General features: G+C 45.1%; 1 long non-coding RNA gene across 1 annotated transcript in view; it reads left to right on the top strand.

Annotated features, from left to right (window-relative positions):
* The window catches only part of LOC116394927 (uncharacterized), a 28,504-nt gene that overhangs the window by 13,830 nt on the left and 1,757 nt on the right, over nucleotides 1-12,917 (top strand). The window contains exon 2 of the long non-coding RNA XR_004213487.1: nucleotides 1,703-1,894. This is a non-coding gene — a long non-coding RNA (uncharacterized LOC116394927). The remainder of the gene's footprint in view (nucleotides 1-1,702; nucleotides 1,895-12,917) is intronic.

The following is a 12,917-nucleotide window of genomic DNA, read 5'->3' as shown; positions in this document are numbered from 1 at the left end:
CCCCCACCCTTCTTCCACCACTCTTTCTCTGTACTGTATTGATAATGTTGAATATTTTCATGTTGTAGTCCCGTTTGTAGCATACGGTGCGAGGGTTGTTTGTTGTTTGCTTTGTTTGTTGGAACAAAGCAGCCGTCCTACACACAGCAGAGCCATTGTTTCGGGTCGCACAGCCCTGCTGCATTTCCAACCCACCATCCTATAGATGTTATCTCGTGTGTGTCACACCTGCCCACTAGATTGCAGAGCTGTGTGTTTGAGTGTGTGTGGACATGTTTTTTGCAGTTTCTTCTCTGCATGTGTTTAAGTGTACTGCGCTTCTTCTAATTTTCCCCCCAGCACAATAGACATGACAGCATACTGTCGATTACAGAATTTGTCCATTTTATTTTATTTTTTCACAATTTAGTATCCGGCTGCACGGTTTACATTTTAATTTGACTGCGAGATTTTGCTCAAGATCAGAGTGTGTGACTTATTTTGGCAACAGCTGCTTCTCTAATATATGAAGAACATTACTGCATTTCTTATTCATAGTACTTCCTGGAATGCACTGCATGGGTTTCCTCGTTTTATAATGTTTGAGTTCACTTTGAAAAAATAACTTGAATAACTTTTTTACACATCGCTATTATTGTTATTAGTATAACTATTGTTATCATGATTATTATTATTGTATCACTATTATTACACTTTCAGATTCAGATCTGAAACTATTTATGGCTCATGGTCTATTTGATTCCATATCACCAAAGTCCCTATATTCCAGCGTTATCAATTTTCTATTATCATTTTACCTTGAATTGCAACGACCTATAAAAACCTCTCCTCTGAACTTATGAATTCTGGGTTTGGTAGCCTAGCAACAGCCTCTGACCCATGCAAGGGAAAGAAGAAAAAAAGAATTGAAAGGCTGACGTTCAGGCTTTAAACCCGCAAAGGACATCAGGTTTCAGCGGATGTAATCTTTGAGTATTTTGTGTAATCGCTTGTGAAGTGTGTTTGTGTGTGTGTGTGTGTGTGTGTGTGTGTGTGTGTGCGTGTGCGTTGGAGAGATTGGTATTGTCATGAATTTACCGCTGACAGTTGAAAAAAAGAAATACGAGAAACTTTCCACACACGAGTCAAACTGTATAACACTGCTGCATTGTTCATTTTTCCAATATTACAATATGCGCTTTCTTCATTATTCTATTAAGATGCATTTCATTATTGTTCTTTCACTGCATTAATGTGCAAATGAAAGTCATCGTCATTAATTGCAGTAGATTTATCTGTTTGGCGTTTCCTGTTTTCCAGTTTGATTTATAAATTTGGACTTTTGTCGTGTACTTTTTACAGACCTAATACTATTTATTTATCTATACAACAAGCCCATAATATGAGGTAGTGGCTCCTGAAGTATCTATTTTCCCTTTCTATTAGACAAACAATATTAAAACTTGAATTTGACACGTTCAATTTATAATTTCATATTTTATTTTTCAGTCAAAATATCAAAAGTTTTGTTTGCAGAATGTCAGGTAATATTAAGTTATCAATAAGTGTAGAATTTAAAGATAAAAGCAGTTTTTTAAATCAATGTCAATTGTTTCCTCTAGAGGATTTCAAGTGTGACATACATTAAAGTTGGATCAGACACATGACCTGCTGCAGGTATGGACTCTCTCTCAACTTATTACTTTATGTGTTTTTTTTGCAGGAATCTGTGGAGTGCAGTCACACAAAAATACACACACACACACACACACACACACACACACACACACACTCTGCAGGCCTGAGTCTGAACCTGCAGGACAACAGGTCAGAGGAGGCACACATCACCTCCTGCTCTGAGGGTCAGAGGTCACAGAGTGGGTCAGAACAACACTTCATCACTCCAAAGATACAGGTGAGCCTTCAAAATAATCTTCCTCGGGGTGCTGCCTCACACTCCAAACACTAAAACACACTTGAACTTGAACTGGTACTTTCAAATAATTACACTCAGACTGTTTGTTTTCGAGGCCTGAAAAGTCACACGGTTTTATTAAAAAAGTCCTAAATTTCATCATAATTTATCTCACAAAAGCACGTGCCTCTCATTCTTTACGTGTGCACTTTCTTGTTTGCCCTCCTCCTCACCCTCTCACTCGCCGGCCTCTCTCGCCCCCTGCTTAACAACGCCTGATCCAATTTGTTAGATTCTTCGGTTTTGGCAGATAAGACGCAGGGTGGCCACTTGTGTAATCTATATTTTAATTCCTTTGTCCATGCTTTTTTATCCCTTTAAGGATACATGGGTTATAGGGGGGGGGGGGAGTGTATGCGCAAGGTGTGCTCATGTGGAAAGACTGCCAGGGTGGCTAAGTCCCTCACTCCTCTAATTCCCTCTCTCCCTCTCCACTCCCCCCAAAACAACATACATTTCTGTCCTCTGCTCTCTGTCCAGGCCTCGCGCCCTCATCCACACTCACACAGAGAGACACATCTCTTTCTTTGGTTCTCTTTCTGTTTTTTTAAGTTTTGTAAAAACTTTCAAGATGTATCTTAACACGTAATGTTGCTGCAGTTCTCCAGGAACACATGTAACACGGACTACAACAAACAAACACAAACTGTTCCGTTCCCCCTCCAAAACAAGTTCACTCTTATTATTTCCACCCATCTCCTGCTTGATTATTGTGAAGACAAAGTGTCGCTTTATTGTCATATTAACAAACCATATCTTGGTATATATGTTGTAATAAACAGGATGCAGAGACTTTTTGGCCCCAGCTGTCATAGCTACTCTGCTAACTGTCAAAACTTCGTAAGCTGTTGGTATTTATCTAACATGGTGTTGAAGATGACGGGCGGCTGAAACTCGAACTAGGTGACTCACTCACATTCCTCTCGGCTCTCCTCTCAGTGCTGAGTGACACGACTAAAGATTACCTTCGCTATCCTAACAGCTGCCGTAGCGGGGCCATCAAGGCCGAGAACGCTGCTCAGCTCGTGCATGTTCAACCTCCTGCCGAGAACAAAGTAGACGGAGTGATGGTGGGAGTGATGGGAAGGGGAGGAGAGCGAGACGAAGCCCCGTCCGCAGAGATTGAGCTCCGTCATCGGGGAGAAACAGAAGAAGTGATTTTTTTTTTCTTCTTTATTTCCCTCCAGGGTTAGATGAGCGTTCTGTGACATTGGCCTATTTCTATATCAGCATGCCCCCCCCCACCCAGAGAAAGAGTTGCATTTGAGAATCAGACAAGGGAAGATCAGAGGAGATTTCACAGCCTGTGGCTATCCTCCTCCATAGCGTTCGACCACCACCTCTTAAACCTCCTTTCGCTTTGCTTCAACTCGATAAGGGCTGCCGGTCTACTTAGTCAATATCATATCCACAAACTAGATAAAATCGATGCAAACAAGCTTCGGCTGGACACGAGCTTTAGAAGTGGAGGCATAGCTACAGGCTAAATCTGACGCGGAGACACGTCAATCCAGAAGTGACACCCCTCACATCCTCTTTGTATTCATAACAGCAATTAAGAGCCAGCTCGCATGGGCCTGCACTCACGCCTCGTTCTACCCTCACAGGGCCCATGTGCGATATATGTGCATTCATTGCAATTGTTGGTATAGGAAGTGCGGGCCGGAGGATGTGTGATTTCACACGTAGCAGTGTTGCTTCCACAGCCGGGCGCTCTCCATGTATATGGAAAGTCTTGAAGAGAGCGGGGGCGGTAATCCGCTCATTTACAGTACCTCAGATCTGGTCTGCCATCGCTCTCTCCTATTCTCTGTTACTCTCTCTCTCTCTCTCTCTCTCCAACACACAAACACACATACCCCCCCTCGCTCCCTTTCCATCCTCACTCTGGCTCATCTTGCCATCACCTCTCCAGCTCCACCACCCCAGAGAAACCAATTCAGACTGCTGCTCCACACCGTCATGGCATGTTGGCCAAGGGAGATGGAGTCCTTTCAGGTTCTCGGCTACAAGCCCCCTCCCTCACTCCCCCCCCCCCGTCGCTGGCCCCCTCGCTGCTTCTCAACATTTCCTCAACACGCCGGGCGTATCAGCAGGGTAGCTAGACAGCACGATGGGGCCGCTCCTGAGAATATGTTGGAGTTATTCTGCACATTACGTGACCTTTTAAAGTTTATCCAAAATCGCGTGTGTGTGTGTTTTATGATTCCTCTCCGAGCCTGCCTTTGCATGGCTATACTGTCAGATTAGTAAGAGTATCCGAAACAAATGAAGCCCGCATTGTGACGCTTAAACAGGCTGATTGTGAGGTTTATCAGTAATAGGTTATCTTTAATGGCAAAACCAAACACCCACCGCCCACCCATTGCTTCTTAAAGTTGCCAATCTGCTTTTAACACCCTGCTGTTTGCCGGGAATTTTCTTTTCCTTTTTTTTGCAAGGCTTTTTAGATTTGTATACATAAACTGCGCCGCTTGGGTGTTCTTAAAAGTTGATTTGAATTATACCCTCTGCATTATGCTGCTTGATAGGAAATAAATCTCTGCAAATGAATACACTGGATGGAGGGAGGTGGGGAATGTGTGGGTGTGTGGGTGTGTGGGGGGGTTAGGCACTGAGTGTAGAGTGGTGGCGTATGTTAACATAAATTAAAGTCTATCTGCAGCGCGGCTCGGAGAAGGAAGTAGAGAAGAGAGTGTGCGAGTGAGGAAAATGGAATTGGATTTGAAGAACAAAAAAGAGAGTTAAAAAAAGTAGAAGGAACTCACGAGGTAAAAGTAAAAACAATGAGACAGGAGGTCTGATGTTTAGTTTTGGTGTGTCTTTACAAACATACGTAAACAAATTAGTTTGGTCTAAGTTTCTTTATTCCATTAATCACTTAGCTGCGTTTGTTTTTCTTCGCCTCCTCAAAGCTCAGAGGTCCGTGGCATCTCAATGCACACTGGCTGAATGGCGAGGTGGCTGTATTAAAGGTTGGTGGTGGCTGTGATGGTGGGGTGCAGCAGGGTGACGAGCAGAGCTCCGGAGGAGGAGGGGGTGGGTACGGGGGTCCCCTGAAAGGCAGCAGGCTGCAGAGTGAATGGGAAAGGGGGGAGTTAAAAGGGGGGGGGGGGGGGGGGGCATTAGTGGCGGAGGCAGGTTAGGGGCGGCGGGGGCCTCCATTGGTTCAATGCAACGGCCGGAGCAGCTGTGAAAAGAGGTCTCCCCTTTTTCCCACGCCCAGTGCGACGCAGAAACCCTGCTTCAGCCTGCCAGGGTCAAGTCACATTTCTAATATATACACTGGGCCTGTGGACTCGCACAATGCATGCACACAGCTCATTTATTTTATGTATGCACACAGACACTTGTATGCACACAGCGAGTAGACAGCCTCTCAGACGGAGACAGAGTTGGGGGGGGGGGCTGCAGAGAGTGAGAGAGAGTATTATGACACTAATTTCTATCCCGTTGGCACCATTGTTTCATCTTGGATCCTGCAAATTAACAAGCAGCAAGTGACACACACACACGCAGATCACCACTAAACCTGCTCGTTTCAGAACAGCGTCACTTTGCAGTTTTTGGGAAGAGAAATTCAACAAAAACAGCATGAAAAATAAATACGTACATGAGGATTTGGCAGCTTTTCAAAAGTGTCTTCCACTGAATGCCGGTACAGATTTCCCATGACGACATGTGCAAAATCCCAAAACCATCTTTCATGTGCTTGGACTAATATATCTGTTGGTGTCTTCACTGTATACACCCATAACTGTATTATCCACCCACGCTCCCGCCGCCGCATCTAAGCCTCTTTCTTCTCCTCACACATTTACGTCTCAGCCGCCATTTACAAACTATAATCATATTCCGGGGAGGGGGATGTAAACGCTTTGTCCTGACAGACCCCCACCCCAACACCACCCCAGTGCCAGATGCCCTGCTGTATTGTGTGGGTGCTGGGGGGCAGACAGGCAGGCAGCCCCCTTCCTCTGTCTCTCTCTGCACCATGATGTCACCCTACTTGTCTGTCTGTCTGTCAGGGCCTTGACAGGAACTTGAGTGTGGGAAGGAGAGGCGTTCAGGGTGAGAAGGGGGAGGTGTAGGTTCAAGGAGGGGTTGAGGGTTATTTATTTTTTTTTTAGGGGGAGAGTTTGGGGGTTTGGCAAGAGAGTGTCTGGCCTGAGAGGTCAGCGAGTGGACTTGAGCATGGAGCGAGTGTGTCTGTGTGTGCGTGTTTTGGAGAGGGGGGCCTCTCCTAGCAACTCTAAAGAGAAGTGGAATTTAGATGAGTCTGTTTGTCTGTGTCCTCCAATAACTCAGTTGTTCAAACTCCTCGGTTAGCCACACAAGCGGACTGCGGATATAAAGAAGAAGGAAACAAAAGCACCTGTTTTTACTTTTCTCTGTTTGTCCTTTATGGATTGCACAAAGTGCTTCCACAGCTGTGCACAGACGTAGTGAAGTCGTAGCAGTTTGAAGCCCATACAGCCTATTGCAACAGACAGCGTAATGCATGGTGTGATATTCGGAAATATCCAGGATATTACACATAAGAGTGGAATTCAGTGCCCTTCTTGAACGAATTCACATCTTTGTGAAAGTTATGTGATAGAGCAAATGCCTCAAAGTGAAATTATTATTTCCTTTGTATTTTTTTTGTAGACATGAGAGGCTGGGGCAATTTTAGTTCAAATATCCAGGCTCGCTCCTGCTCCAGGATTACTTCCTGCAGTGTTTCATTATAGGAATGAATCTCAGATTTATGTTGTGCTATGTGGTCAAACTGCAGTAGTAGTTCTTGTTTTTTTGTGTGAGGCTAGATGTAGACTTTTTTACTTGAATTAGGAAGACTAAATGTACATAAGTGGCATCACAAAATAATATATATAAAAACATTTTGCTTTGAATAATAATTTGTGATATTCCACAAAAAAAACGACCTCATTAAAAAATATTAAAATGCCCTACTGTTAATTTTCAAAAATCACTGAAAAGTCCATTCTCAAGTCCATTCTCACACCACACATCTGTACATTAAATACTGGATCGCGATTGGCTTCCAAAGTAATTGTGGCACCTCAAAATCATGCGCATACACATGTGCGTGTGTTCAACTTAAATTTACGGTGAGCGCAGACAAACTTTCCCCTTTCAGTAATGTGAAAACATAGGCTCCAAAAGTCAAATTCTGTCCATACTGTACATCCTTCTGAACAGTGAATGTCACATTTTCAGGGCTGCATTGGCATTTAAAAGTGGGTTTCCCCCTGATTCCTTAAATGACTTTATTGAGAGTGAAGATTTTCATCTGAAAGTAGTAATGCGCTGTTTACAGCTCACAGGCCCCTTTTTCAACAGGTAGACATTTACTAGGACACAGACACATGCCTTTGTCATTCATCCTCTCTCTATTTGGACTCCTGCCTTTGTATTTCATCCATACCTTTGCTCTTTCCATCTCTTGCTTCTTGCTATGTGTGTCTCTAGCTCTCTCTCTCTCTCTCTGGCTGTGTGAAGAGGTGATAGTATTGGGAGACAATGGGAAAGACTCACTTAATTAGCTAGACGAGAAGATGCATTGTGGCAATTACTGAGCACAAAGGGAGGGGAAGGTATGGCTCTGTAATGTGCTGCTGTGTGTATTTGCCTGGCTGTTGTAGCCTGGAGTGCAGGCAGGCCTTTATGGCGGAGAGTGAAAGCAGTAACAATGGAATACAGGATGCACTCCACACGTAAAGCCATTTCCAGTCCTTTTTACAAACAGGGACAATAGCTGCTGCTACAGTCTCCTAAAGACTGGAAATGCAGAAACTGTATTCCCTCTACGGATGGATAATGGAGCTTTAGATGGATTCTGATGGCTTTGTGAAAACCAATTTTCCAGATGTACTTCTTTGCATATTTTGTTATGATTGTACGGTACCCTTTATAGAGATGGCTTTAAGTATTTTAATAAATAATTAACCAATGCTTAAAATAGTTATATATGCATAAATAAATAATAACTTGGGCTGCAGCTATTGATTCATAGTTATTTCTCAATTAAATTTGATTAATTGTTTGGTCTGTAAAATGTCAGAAAATAGGAAATCATGTGTTAACAAAACCCCTCCCTCAAACAGCGAGAATTAGTAATATTCGTATTTTGGAAGGTGGCCTGGAGCAAGAGTGTAAGTAAATTATTCAATATTTTGTTACAAGGCTCTTGTTTCAAAACGAGTCGGCTGGTAACATACAAAATTCAGCCCGGGGGGGGGGGGGCTGTACCAACCAACTCGTGAAGCTAACATTAGCTTATTTAGCTAGCTAGCTTGTTTCAAAACTTTGTTGTCATTGTTAACTGCATAGCTGTGCTTGATTAACAATGGTAAATCAAAGGGGATGGGGGTAGGTGAGAATGTAAGAAGCTTGTGGCATTTCTACTTATAAATGTAGACAATTAATCGATTACCTGAAGTTTTGCCAATTTATATCTTGTTATTTAATTTAATTAATCAATTAAAGGACTAGTCTAACTAATTTGTGTTGCCAGGTTGTAAAACATCTCGTACTACTGCTGCAGCTACAGCTGAAAGTACCGTTCAACCACCTTCTGGAAAAGAGCGTTCAGTGCAACATAGCAACCTAAATGTTTTTGTTATTAGTGTCTTATAAATGATATAAACTCTAAATTGTGCCTTCTAAGAGAAAAGTGTCGCTGTAATGCTCATGTTTGACCTCGTTGGGTAACGAATTTTCTAATTTCCTCTTCCCTTCATGTCCATTCATCCAGCCTCTTCATTTCTATTTCTGATTGCCCTGTTGCTGTGTACCAAACACAGCAACAGGCTACTTTCTATTTCTGACTAGCTATGAGTGGGCAGCTGCTTGGTGCCCCTGCGTGTTCTGTGTGTGTCTGTGTGTGTGTAGAGTTGGGTCTGGCAAAGAGCATCCTCCTCTAGTGGAGTGGCCTGAGGGGATTTCTTTCATGAAGTCAGATAACATCCAGGCGACCCCCTCTTCCCTTTTTTATAAGAGTTCTTTAACCTTGATAAATGAAGTAGAGGCGGGCAGGGAGGGAGGAAAAAGTTGCTGGTTGTGGTGGGGGATGAGGGTGTGATGGAGGGAGGAGAGAGAGAGAGAGAGAGAGAGAGAAAGAGAGAGAGAGACACCAACTCCCTGGCCGGCTTGCTCTCAGGATCAATAACGTTCGGAGAGCTGCTGAGCACTCCTGTCTGGCAGCTCTACCATAGGGGATGGAAGGAGCGGAGGGAGGGAAGGGGGAGGATGGGAGGGAGGGAAAGCAAGAAAAGGAGTGTTGAGAAACCCTCTCTATCTCTTTCTTGTCACCCTTTTTTGTGAAAAGAGGGAATCGAGGCAGACAGCAAAGTGAAGATGGAATGATGAAGGGATGGTGAGGAGCATAGATGAAGGGGAGTGCACCTATCCAGCTGAACAGTGCCACCCACCTGCCTGCCCGCCAGTAACAAACACACACACACACACACACACACACACACACACACACACACACACACTGAGGTCTCCTTTTACGGAGCCACAAGGTTACAGAGTGTCGATACAAACGCGCACAGTCCTCCGACAAATGGGATTTGGCATGTTCAATCAACAGTGCTGCCAAATCCCTGTTGTTAAGTATTGCAGAGCCGTATCTGTCTGCAGTGGGGCTGAGCTACGCTACCTGTCCCCTAAATATCCTCTGTTAAAGTCGTCTGTAATAGAATTATCTGCTGCATTTGTCTTTGGATTTGAATAGGTGTGTGTGCTGTGGCATAAATAGGGGGAGTTTTAACATTGTGTAGCACTTGTTATAAAAAAGAAAAGAAAAAGGCCTTTTCCACCAGTGCCTCGAGGTCATAGACACCTGAGCTCTCTTCTTTCTCGCTCTTCTACTTGGATTTCCTTGCTTTGAGTTTAAGTCGCCGGCCTCCCTCCTCTGGCCATCTCTCCTGGCCCTTTCCCTGTCCTCTGTTAGATCTGATCCTTTCATCTTCCCTCCCCTAATCCTGTGCTAGAGAAGCCTTGTGTTCACCCCTCCGCCTCTTCCCATTGCTCTCTTTTTAACTCCATGCCTCTTCTTATTTTAGCGTGTCCCTGTGCTCCTTGCATCGCTTTCTTCCACTCCCACTTTATTTTCTTTATCCCCTTTTTTTATCGCCCCATAGCTCTGCTTCCCCTCAACCTCTCGCTCTCTGTCTCCTGCATCACCCTTCCTCCTCCCCTCTTGCTTCCCTCTGTCCTTAATTAAGTTAGTGATCAGTTGACTGCCCCTATCATTGGTAGAGAGCAGGTTGGTCCTCCCATTCCAGGAGGGTGGTACATTGTCTGTGCTGGTTGACCAGTGTAATCCCTCCACCGGGGACAAAGGGCAGTACCCTACCTACCCCAGCCACTACTGAGGGGCATTAGCCCCCTGACGAGAGCAATGCCCCTGCCTGCCTGCCACCCCAGCATCCCACCGCTGGCTCTTTCCTTCTCTGAGGAGGGAGGTCCAGACTGCTGGGAGGGAATGCAGATGTGTAGGAAAAGGGGAACATGTCGGAATAATTTGGAATAAATTCATCAGAGAGATTAAGGTGTACATTAACAGGATCCCACACACAGACACACACACACACACACACGCACACACACGCACACACACGCACACACACGCACACAGAGGCACATGTGTTGTATTAAGATCAGGAAGTCATGCTCTAAACCTCCACACAACCCCACAAACCTTGCTCCCTCTTTTTTGCTTTCACACACACACACACACACACACACGCACACGCACACGCACACGCACACACACACGATCACATCGGGAACGAGTAGGTAAGGTTGCTATGGGAACGGTTGGTCAGAGTTTACCAGAGGGGAAACAAACAAAGTACTGTTCATGAAAGCAGGTTGTTCTGTGCAGAAGGAGCAGTGATAGTGTGTGTGTGTGTGTGTGTGTGTGTGTGTGTGTGTGTGTGTGTGCGCAAATGCAGGTTGTGTGTCATCGTGTCTAGCGAGTCTGTGATTAGATACTTGCATACTGCCTCCTTTTATATCTCTGTCCTTTTCATCCGTGCCGTACTGCCTCAGATCTGCTGTTTTGTAAGTGTTCTTGCGCGAGGCAGGCGTTCAGTGACTGCAGCAGCCAAAGGAATTTGCTGAGATGTCTGTGAGCCCTTATGGCAACATAGTGTTGCCTTTTGTATGCGACATGTCAACGAGGAAGACGTACTTGTTTAGTAGAGCTCAGGATACTTTTCATGCCTGCCGTGACAGCTAATGATGCATTTCATTATTTTCTCCATTAATCATAGAAACTGTTTTTCTATGTAACATCAAAATATGGTCGAAAGTCCCCATCAGAATATCCTGGAGCCCAGAAAGCAACAATCCCAAAACCAAACATATTCAATGTAATGTAATTTTAGGACAAGCAGCAGATTTACACATTTTGTGGCAATTAGTTCATCTCAAATGAACCAACTACGAATATTCACATAACCGTAGTGGATGGAAACGCACATTAATTCGAGTAGCGGCGCGATTTTCTGGAAAGCCAGTTAAAATCTGTGCTACAGTTGGATGGAAACCTGACTTATGTCGTTCCCCAATGCTACTGTGCTGGTTCAGCTCTCTGTTTCTTCTCCCTTACAATCGCATACTGCTTCCCCTCTCTGCTCCTCTGGAAAAGTAGGTCTCGTGGTAGTTGGATGTAACCTCATCCGAGTCACAAACAGCAGCAACCTCTGCAGTTCTCATTTTCTGTCATTGCCCTTTCTCCGCTCCTTTTTGCTCTCCCTCTTTTGAGGCGTATAAACAAAATGCCTGCTAAACTCTGAAGCAGCACACAAACCCACTGCGTGTTTTTTCCCCCATAAAAATGCCGCCATATCATCCTCTCATCGTCTACGTCCCCACCCCTTTATTTAATGCCTCTTTAGCCCTACGCGGCTGCTTGAGTAATATTTATTGCACGGCCTCTTTTAGTGTCAGTTTCTCCTTTTATTTTTTCCCCCCCTGAAACAAACAAGTCCAATGCCATGGGGCACAACACCTCCAACGCCGCCGCCACCACCACCTCCGCCCGCCCCTCCCCACCTTCTCCGCCCTCTGTTCCCTCTGCCCCTCGCTCCGTCAGCACTGACAGATAGACAAACGTACTGTTCTCTCTTTCTTTGCCTTTCACCTCTCAAACCTCCCTCCATCCATCCTGCCGGATGGGTACAATGCAGGCGCTCTGTCCTGCGGCAGGGAGAATGCAGCCCTGAACTAACAATATCACCAAGGCTGCCTGAATGCCGCCGAGTCCCATTGTGCTCTGTCAGAGGGGAGTTAACACCCATGTCTGAGCCCAATGAATAGTATTATTGTGTCTGAGACATGCACCGCACCCCCAGTCCCCATCTATGTCCCCCTAACTCAACTCGCCCCCCTCTTGGTTCTCTTGTCCCAACAGTGTAACCCCCCCCCCCTCTGCTCTTTCCTTAACAGCTCTAACTCCCAAAGCCTTGCCAGCCCACCGGCTCTAAACCTCCGCACTTTACTTCTCTATTCCCCTGGCAATCGGCCCGGAGGTTTTAGTCTCTTTTTCAGGCCTGCAGAGGGGTGGAGAGAGGTGGACAGAAGGGCTGTCACAGCTCTGTGGTGACTGTGGCGAGGGTTATTTTAGAGACCGCGTGGTTGTTGCGGTGCGGTGCAATGTGCGGTGGTGGGGGTTGAATTTGGCCTCGGCTCTTTCTCTGTCGAGGAGCACAATGGGACCATGAATCCTCAAAGAAATGTCCCCCCCAACTGCTATTATCATAAGAAGAGGGCTCCTGAACTCATTTGAATAATTCTGGATGATACAAAAGCTGAGATGTTTTCTTTGACAAAGTTTCTATAGAGCACCACTGGTCTGGCCAAAACATTTCCATTCCTTCACACTCACTATGGCGCAAAGAGAGAGAGAGAGAGAGAGAGAGAGAGAGAGAGAGAGAGAGAGAGA

The sequence above is a fragment of the Anarrhichthys ocellatus genome, unplaced genomic scaffold (assembly GCF_004355925.1).
Source record: "Anarrhichthys ocellatus isolate YVR2014 unplaced genomic scaffold, GSC_Weel_1.0 scaffold42, whole genome shotgun sequence".
Lineage (NCBI taxonomy): Eukaryota > Metazoa > Chordata > Actinopteri > Perciformes > Anarhichadidae > Anarrhichthys > Anarrhichthys ocellatus.
Note: the sequence above shows the minus strand (reverse complement) of the source record. Positions and strands in the feature narration are given on the sequence as shown.